The sequence below is a fragment of the Magnolia sinica genome, chromosome 3 (assembly GCF_029962835.1).
Source record: "Magnolia sinica isolate HGM2019 chromosome 3, MsV1, whole genome shotgun sequence".
NCBI lineage: Eukaryota > Viridiplantae > Streptophyta > Magnoliopsida > Magnoliales > Magnoliaceae > Magnolia > Magnolia sinica.
Window position 1 is genome coordinate 128,881,060 of NC_080575.1, and position 10,818 is coordinate 128,891,877.

Sequence of the window (10,818 nt, forward strand, 5' to 3'; positions counted from 1 at the left end):
AAGAAAACCTGAAAAATTAATAAAAAATTAAAATAGTAAAAAAATACATTGTAGCTTACGCTACTGATGCTACGCACTACGTAGTTGCAGCGTACACTACGACCCCAATGGCGTATGCTGCAAGAGATTTACGCCCAAACCAGCAAGCTTCTAACATCCATCTCCAAGTGCACAGAATAACCTGCTTGAATGAAGCAGCCAGTATGCTACATAACGCAGAATCACATACAATATTCCAGCAAATCGACTAAAAAAATCCACCTTTGATAGAAAAGTACAGAAAAAATTCAAAACAAGGTCCTTGTCAAGATATAAATGCCAAGAAAATCAACGAGATCTGAAAAGAATTTGCACCGCCTCTTCATCAATAATAAGGGCCTGGGTTTGCCAAGAAGCACCAGTGAGGGAAGGAGGAAAAGAAAAAACACCCTCTCCTTTCTGTGTTTGTAAATAACGCCCGACCTTTTTCATATTTGTGTCTTTAAAAAAAAAGAGAGTCAAATTCCATAAATAGATGTCAGGATGTGCAAACACATTAATTTTTGAGTTCTTAGCATGTTTAAACCACCATTTTACCCTCTTCAGAAACATGCCTTGTATGGTAGTAAGGCCTCATAAACGTTGTACATGATATTTTGGTCACATTCAACGTGGAACCAGAAGAAGAGAGGGAGATGGCTAGAGGTTGCTCTGACAGCTAGGGGGGAGAACAGAGACAAAGTACCTGATGGGTGTTGGGTTGTGGGTTTTTATAGAGTATGATGGTTGATACACGGGCATTCAAAAAATCAAACATGTAGCATGTAATTAACCCATTTTAAATCATATATGTGTGTGTGTGTACATATATATATATATATATATATATATATATATATATATATATATATGTATATATGTATATATATATATATATATGTACACACACACACATACACACACACACATATATATATATATATATGAGGACCAGGGCCCAAGGTGGTTGGGACCAAAACTTCAAAGTTTCAGTTAGGGAGACTGCAAACAAAAATAAGAATAACGACGAATCAGAGGAAGGAGATTGATCGCGAAATCTTCCTTACTCACGACAACCAATGTTTCACAAAATCGAAAACGGCTAGGGAAGCATTGTCAAGCGGATCGATCCAGGATTTGGAATGAATGCTGTTTTGGGGAAAGCAAAGAATTCTACAAGGCCAAGCCTTCTTTGAATGTCTGGCACCCATCGTCGATTTACTACACTTAGACTTGCATAAAAAAGAGGGCTACTTCAGGGGCCAAGGATCTTCCTCTCAACAGTGCTTCATGGGAGTAAAGGTCCGAAGGAAAACTTCTCTCTACAGAGAGTACAAGGGAGATTACATCGACGATCACGCTCTCCTTCGGAGTCTGCTGCACTCAGATCTCTTCATCTTCCTCGTTTGTCCCAACAGCAGCGGCCTGGATATGGACTCGCCTCTGCGACGTCTTGAATTGGTCCATCTCATGCTCCTTTTTTAGAAGATCCAGAGAAAGGATTATGTGTTAAAAGAGTTATTTTTGCTTCTGTCACGACTCAAGATCCAACAACCATCGTGTCTGGCGCAGATTGCATGAGATCGCCAAATGCAGGAAGTTCGTAGGTCGGAAGCCAGGTGGGCCCCACCGTGATGTTTGTGTGAAATCTACCTCGTCCATCCGTTTTTCCAGTTCATGTTAGAACAATGCCCAAAATATGGTAGATCAAAAACTTAAGCGGGTCACACGACAGGATAAAAGTGGGGAGGGAAACATCTATCAAAAAAGAAGAAAAAATTCAATGAGCGTTTGTGACTAGGAGTCAATTAGTGGATAATGTGTTAATAACTCATGAATGTATTGATTCACAATATAGGGAAGGGAAAAAGGAGTCATTAGCAAGCTTGATATTGAAAAGCATACGATCACGTTAACTGGAGGTTTTTACATGTTGGGCTAGTTAGGATGTGGACATAAATGGATTGAATTCAAGTTTGTGTTAAGTCGCCTAAGTTTTCATTTTTGATGAATGGATCACCAAAAGACTTTTTTTTCTTAGCTGCAAGAGGACCGCAACAAGATGACCCTCTCTCTCCCTATATATTCGTGGTGGTAGTTGAAGCTTTAAGTAAGATGCTGGATAAAGAGTTAGCCACAGGTTTAATCGATGGTTTTAGGGTGGATAAGTCGGATTTCTAAGTCTCTTATCTTTAGTATGTAGATGTCACTATTCTATTCAAGCGATGTGGAAGAGGCTGAAGTGGATAATTCAAGGAAGATTATTAGATGCTTTGAAGTTATTTCGAATTTAAAGGTGAACATTCTCAAGAGTGAATTATTGGGCATTCAACTTTCTAAGAATGAAGTAGTTAAGTTTGTAGAATTTTTCAGCTGTCGTGCGAGATCCTTCATATCTTGGCCTCCTACTTTACATATGAAAATTGGCCAAGCATTTTTGGGATGATGTCATTGAGGGCGTATTTGGAAAAAGGAATTGAATTGCGTTAGGTGGAATTAACAACATTATTACACAATGATTATATGCCTGCAAATACCATGGTATGCTGACCGTCAAATCTCATGTTTGGGATCAAATTCTTCCTTTGAAAAAAACACTGAATTAAGTGAAACCAACGTTTGGCAGACCATGAAATTGTAATTAATGGACTAGACTTCACAACTGATGCCAGTCACCTATATGCAAAGGGAATCCTCATTATCAAATTAAATTGTCATGAAATTAACCTCGATATTTATCACCCCATTTCATTAAAAAGATCATGATGTATAGGAGGATTTTCAGAAATGGTATTATAGTCCCTGATTTCGATCATGGAACATATCACACCTATAAAGATATATTTTTGCTTAACTACCTATGTTGCATGTGAAACCGTGGCTGGGTAATCTTTTGATCATATAATAGGCATGTTAATTATAAAAGATATTAATAATTAAATCATCATATGATATCTAATAATTTAAATTACATTATAATATCTAATATCAAATTATTATATTATAATCAACATAATATAACCACATCTATACATATTGAAATATAACATATATAACTAGTTATATATCAATGATTATAATAGCATTATATGTTAGCATAATCTCATATAGGTTATCTCATATATAAAACATTATCTTATTTAAATTATAGCATTAATGGTAATGTTATCAAAGTATATATTATAAGTATAATTATCATATAATTATAACATGATTAATGATTATAACATAATATAAGTTATATATAAGTTATTATAATCATCATATGAAATTATAAGTTAAGATAACTATTATTATGATACCATATAATAATATCATAATAATATAGTATAATAATCATCACTTATTATATTAATATTATAATTATACTATATGATTATTATAACTTAATTAATATAATATTATATGATTACTTTAGTATATATAATTATCATATATAATATTAAACCAATTATAATTATATAATTATAATATTACTATAATCATATATGATTACACACTAATATAATATAATATTACTTGATTAGTAATAATATATAATTTTTCCATTAATAATATAATACAAATAATATAATATAATTACTAATATAATATAATATAGTAATTACTTATAATTAGTGTAATATCCTGATAACTTATAATAGTAATTAATAATAATAATATAATAGTGTAATATAATAATATAATATAATATAATATAATATAATTACTAATATTAGTAATATATCCCCCACTAATGGATATTACAATTACATACACTGACTTATTCAAAACTTTCAAAATCATGTGTAATATTAGTAATACATTATACTATACTACTATATTATGGACTGCGTGGATGAAACACATACATCATAGGGGGGCCCACAGAGCACCTACCACTAACCACCAGCTAGTGGCAGGGTCACTGGCCAATCCGCACGCCCTACGAGTACAGGGCCCCACAAGCTGAGGTGGTCGGATGATTTGAACCGTCCATGTTCTATATAAAAAATAAGCTTGTCTTCTAACCACACCTCCACAATGATTTTAACCTTATTAGAATTTCAATTTCTCCGTTCATCTAATGAAAATGACTGTTAACAGTCATTTGACCATTGTAATTTCTCAAGGTGTCCTGTAAGTATAGACGGTTCCGATCATTAAATCATCTTATAAATTCTTCCCAGTTGAAGCGACACGTGCTAGGATTCTTGTAAGCACGTGTAGCATCTCACAATTCTCACAAATGCATGTAAGCATGTGTTGCACTTCGAGTACAGGACATTTCATTTATTGAGGTACATCCAAACAAGGCCCCAAAAGAAGGCAGAAGAATGGTGTAATTAGTAACCGACATTCATTCAGGCATCATCATATGCGATGGCTGCTGCACATTTAACACATCTGAGCGTCGTCGTTGTTAGTGCTGCATAAGATCATGACCCATAAAAGCCATCTCAAGCTTGCATTATCAACCAGCTTCAGGGCCCATTTGGACGCACTTCCTCAAAACGAGGTTTATAGGAAGTTTTCATGCTTGCTTTTTGGAGCAACTACAAGAGTTGGGCATTTTTTAGTGCCTTTGTCAAGCGAGAGATAAAGATGGGCTTTGAAAATTGCATCCCAACGTACATTCATCTTCTTTTTGGATCAAAATGACATTTATGCCTCTGATGATGCCCCCATTTGAGGGTGGATCCAAACGGGACCTAACTGGCCATTAGGGGTGTCAATGGACCAGCTTAAGCCCAGCCCTAGCCCTATAGGCAATGGCTGGATCAAGGCTAGCCGGATACTTTTAAGGATAAATTACATATATGCTATGTGTGCAATTGCCGTATAAGTGCATATTTAAGAGTCATTGTACTCTCTGGATTCGAAACCCCTTAGATTTGAAATAATTATATCATGTTTGGTACCCTAGATTCAGAATCTCTGTATCCAAAAGTAATTATGCATAAATATATTTACAAAAAAGTAATTATGCACAAGTATATTTACAAGGGTTAAAATTTAATTATTACATTAACTTTAATATTTCTAATTAGTGTATGTATGCAATGTTTGACACACTAGTTGTAATAAGGTTGTTGAAATATATACTTTGCTTGAAAATGATGAAATTTCAAGTATCAAATAGGCCACAAACACAAGATCACATCCAAGTGACTAACCAACGATTTTTAACCGTTGATTTACATGGACAATATTTGGATAGTGAAGATCATTATATTAAAGTAATTACTTTATGTAATTATCTAATTATTTTGGGACATCATCAGTGGGTCATGTGCCCAATAGATTAATAGTCTAGTGACACACGTTACACATGCAACTCTTAGAAGGATTTTAAATGCAATCCAAGCTTTCACCTTAGATTTGGAACCTCCCTAAATTAGAAACCCCTGGTTACTTTATGGTGTCAAACATGCAAGGGGATAATCTATAGTGTCAAGCAACGGTTTAAAGTTTTCCTACAACACACCTGTATCAATATGATCATTCATTAACTAAGCATATGCCTAGCCCAATCATTCATTATATCAATGTATCATTCACCATCTAAAGTGGGGTCCATAATTTGGACAGTTAAGGCATGCACATCATCCATTACTCTGCCAGAGTTTCGAACTTCTTCATATTACTATAAATACGAGCCCTATGATCTACATTTTTAATACCCATGTAATATGTAATATACACCATGGCAACAGGCCAGACTATTCATCAGTGGTCCTGACACGGTCTAGCCTGGATAACGAGCCTAGATTTCACGCCTGAGCCCAGCACTTGATCAAGCTCTGGCTGTTCAAGGTTGGGTCACCGAACCGGACCAAATAGCTCGGCCCATTGCCACATCTACTTGCCATCATTTTCAAATTCTTGAAGAGAGAAAATGCATATTATATTCATCTTGAATAGTAAGCAAAGCCTGCTAAAATCTTTTAAGGGCGCATTTTTCAAGTTCCATGGTTACGGGGTTTCGGGACTGGGTTTTTGCCAACACTGAATTATGAATTCCGGGTTGGGAATGTAGAAAACTAATCACCCGTCCAACAAGTTCAAGACAGATAAATCATTCTCTTGCATTCGGCTTATAAAGGACAATGCCTCAAAGAAGCTAAAACTAAGAATTTGGTTGCCTGTGGTGGAAGCAGTACAAGTTTTTGGGTGAAACATTTTTCACCATCAAAGAGAAATGTTTGGGAAGAATAAAGATTAGCTCATCAATCATCTCCATAAATTTATGGATGAAAGATCTTCAAATCCCTTCATATTATAGGTTAGCTAGCTCTACGCACCTCTCCACAATACTTATATTTTTAAATATGAAAAATATAATAAATAGTGATATATATATATATATATATATATATATATATATATATATATGCGTAAAAGATGATTCATTTTATCAATTATAAGCATGTTCAAAAAAGTTATTAGTTATCATTTATCAGAAGCCAATTCACATATATATAAGCCAAATTAAAGAATTATCACATCAACAACTTTCTAAGCAAACCACTTTAATTAATAATGTCTAATTGAAACCACAAGTTACAATTATGAAAAGAAATAAAAATCTCATAGGTTAAAAGTTTCAAGTACAATATAAGTGTCACATTTCTCAACATTAAAAACAAAGAAAACCTGAAAAATTAATAAAAAAACTAAAATAGTAAAAAAAATACATTGTAGCTTATGCTATCGATGCTACGCACTACGTAGCTGCAGCGTACACTACGACCCTTATAGCATATGCTACAGGGGATTTACGCCCAAACTAGCAAGCTTCTAACATCCATCTCCAAGTGCACGGAATAACCTGTTTGAATGAAGCAGCCAGCATGCTACATAGCACAGAATCACATACAATATTCCAGCAAGTCGACTAAAAAAATCCACCTTTTTATAACCTTTCACCTTTGATAGAAAGGTGCAGAAAAAATTCAAAACAAGGTCCTTGTCAAGATATAAATGCCAAGAAAATAAACGAGATCTGAAAAGGATTTCCACCGCCTCTTCATCAATAATAAGGGCCTGGGTTTGCCAAGAAGTATCAGTGAGGGAAGGAGGGAAAGAAAAAACACTTTCTCCTTTCTATATTTGTAAATAACACTTGACCTTTTTCGTATTTGTGCTTTAAAAAAAAGAGAGTCAAATTCCATAAATAGATGTCAGGATGTGCAAACACATTAATTTTTGAGTTCTTAGCATGTTTAAACCACCATTTTACCCTCTTCAGAAACATGCCTTGTATGATAGTAAGGCCTCATAAACGTTGTACATGATATTTTGGTCACATTCAACATGGAGCCAGAAGAAGACAGGGCAATGGCTAGAGGTTACTCTGATAGCTAGGGGGGAGAGACAGAGACAAAGTACCTGCGAGGTGTTGGGTTGTGGGTTTTTATAGAGTATGATGGTTGATACACGGGCATTCAAAAAATCAGACATGTAGCATGTAATTAACCCATTTTAAATCTTATATATATATATATATATATATATATAGGGAAAAGGTACTATGCGCTCGACCTCACGAGTCCGTCCCATGAGGTCGAGCTATGTGGGCCCCATCGTGATGCGTTTCGAACATCTACCCCATCAGTCAAATGCACCATTCCATCGTGGGCCTAGGTCTCAAAAATCAAGTCAATCCGTGACTTGTGTGGGCCACACCACATCCACATATAGAAGTGGGGAGGGGCCGTGCATCATTAAAACATTCATAATCATTTTTCGGGCCCACCGAGATGTGGTTTGCAAATCCAGCCCATCCATTATGTGTGTCCCACTTGGATGAGGGTTTAGACCAAGTTTCAGCAGCATTCAAAACTCAGGTGGGCCCCGCCAAGTGCTTTTATATGTTTTAACGGTGTCTTCACATGATTTTAGATGGTATGGCCCACCTGAGCTCCGTATACAGCTGATTTTTGGGATATCCCATAATTTAGAGGGGACCCATCAAATGCACGGTGTTGATGGTCGACACGCATCATGGTGGGGCCCACACATCTCAACCTCACGGGAGTTTATCGTGAGGTCGAGCGCATAGTACCTTTTCCCATATATATATATATATATATATATATATATATATATATATATATATATATATATATATATATAGAATATTAAGAGAGTCTATTGATAAGGCCGGACAAATTTTGCTGCACCTTGAACATTATTCTGATTAATGGCTATTTCTTGGTAGAAACCAACCATTCACTACTTTTCATCTATCAGTCGGCCAATTGATAAATCAAATTATTGTAATTATATGTTTAAGTTACCTCTAAATCAGGATCAGTGATATAAAATGGTTTATGCTATGACCATGCCATTTATGCAGTTTCTAAAATCCTGGGAATTGACCACCACCTATCAGGGTAACGAAGGTTTTCAACTCAAGAGGGGCAAAAACATAATTTGATAGCTCAGCTAGCCCCAGTTAATCTGCCATCTAACAATAGCGGAAGTTTGGGGATTGGAGTTGGGTTGTAGGGGTGTACATGCAAAAACTTTTTTAAAAAAAATTAAGGATTTCCTACATCCATTTCCCCCAAGATGACCATTTTAGATAGGTGGATCACTGCTCTTTTCTTTTTTCTTTTTCTTTGAATGATAACTAAACTGCTATTAGAGAAAAGTAAACCCTTTGTGGCAAGTGATATGGGGAAGGATCCTTACTCTTGCTCCGGTGGTAGACTCTCAGGAGTTTCAACACCCGGTCAAGGGTTCGAGTATCCATAGGTGGTGAAATCCCACTGCGGCGTGAGTGTGTAGGGGTGTGTTGAAAAAAAAAAAAAAGTGATATGGGGAAGGGATTTGTGAAATCCAAGGATTTCAAATCTCCCCTTTTTGTTTGTTGTTAAGATTTATTTGGGATCAAGGGAATAAGAATGTGAATTTGGAAAATTAATGAACTTGTCAAATTCATGTATTTGCATTGAATTTGGATCTGGCAAATTCTAAAGTCCGCTGTTTGGGAATCAAACTAGAAATACATATATTATGAGGAGCATTTATCACATGGTAGAGCATTATTATAAAGGAATTACTTTATTTGCTTTTAAAAAGTCTCTTATTTTAAGAATTTGCCAAGTCTGTAGTTTTCTTGAGAATTTGAATTGATGCCAAATCCATAGATTTATGGAGGTAGGGATTTGGAAAACCCACATATTTGGCAAATCTCTGACAAAAAACAAATAGGGGAAATTGAAATCCGTGGATTTCACAAACCCTTTACTCCAAACAGTCCCTTAAGGCTTGTTTGGAACATAGGATCAAATAGTATTGAATTGCATTATGTGGAAATACCATGGTATTTTGACCGTACAGCCCCACGTTTGGGATCAAATTCTTCCTCTAAAAAAAACACTATATCAAGTGAAACCTGTGTTTGGTGGACCATAAAATTGTAATCAATAGACTAGATTTCACACCTAATGCTAGTCACTTGCATACATAACTCGATTGTCATGTGACTCACATCTAAAGGTGCATATGGATGGACAACATGGATAAAACACATGCATCAACGTGCGGCCCACAGAAGTAGTGGATTTCGAAATCCACCAGAAATCCCTCTATATCGCCTGCTGGGTCTAAATAATATGATACCTAGATTAATCTAATCATTCCCATCGTTTCCAAACGCCACATGAAGTTAACATTGGACCAAATGCAATTCCACCCACTGTTTGGGAAGAATGAGAAAGACATGGAATTGCATTTGGTCCAGAGTGCTGTAGCTTTTTGCTTTCCACCTACTGATTTGAAATTTTTGAAAAAATTGTTGATGTTAGTAAGTTGTGTAGGTCCCACCATGATGTGTGGGTTATATCCACACCGTCCACCCGTTTTTCAAGATCATTTTAGAGCATGGGCCCAAAAATCAGGTAGATCCAAAGCTCAAGTGGACCCCACCACAGAAAGCAGCGGGGATTGAACACCTACCATTGAAAACTTCTTTAGGGCGACATAAATTTTGGGTCAAGCTAATATTTGTGTTTTCCCTTCATCCAAGTCTTTTTGACCTTATGAATAGATTGAATGGCAAATAAACATCACGGTGGACCCTAGGAAGATTTCAATGGTGGGCATCATTGTTCCCAATGCTTTCTATGTCGTAGTCCACGTAAGCTGTAGATCTGTCTCATTTTTAGGCCCATGTCATAAAATGAGGTTGCAAAATGGATGAACGGCTGTGAAGTGAATGCCACTGTGACACAAACATAAATGGAGTTAGGCTTTATGTTTGTGTCACGGTGGCATTCGCTTTTTGTTTTGCAATCTCGTTTTATGGCATGCGCTTAAAAATGAGACATATCCAGAGCTTACATGGACCACAACACAGAAATAAGTGGGAATAATGACACTCACAGTTGAAATCTTCCTAGGGTCAAATCTTCCTAGGGTCCACCGTGATGTTTATTTGCCATCCAATCTATTCACACGGTTAAAAAGACTTGGATGAAGGGAAAACACAAATATCAGCTTAACCCACAACTTATGTGGCCCCAAAGAAGTTTTCAATGGTAGGCATTCAATTCCCGTTGCTTTTTGTGGTGGGGTCCACTTGAGCTTTGGATCTACCTGATTTTTTGGCCCATGCTCTAAAATAATCTTAAAAAATGGGTGGACGGTGTGGATATAGCCCACACATCATGGTGAGACCTACACAACTTGCTAACATTAACCCGACTTTTCAAAATTTTCAAAACACCAGGCAAGAAGCAAAAAGCTATAGTGCCCTGGATCAACTGTAATTCCATCTAATCTAATTCCAAGCTTTCCCATCCTCCCCAA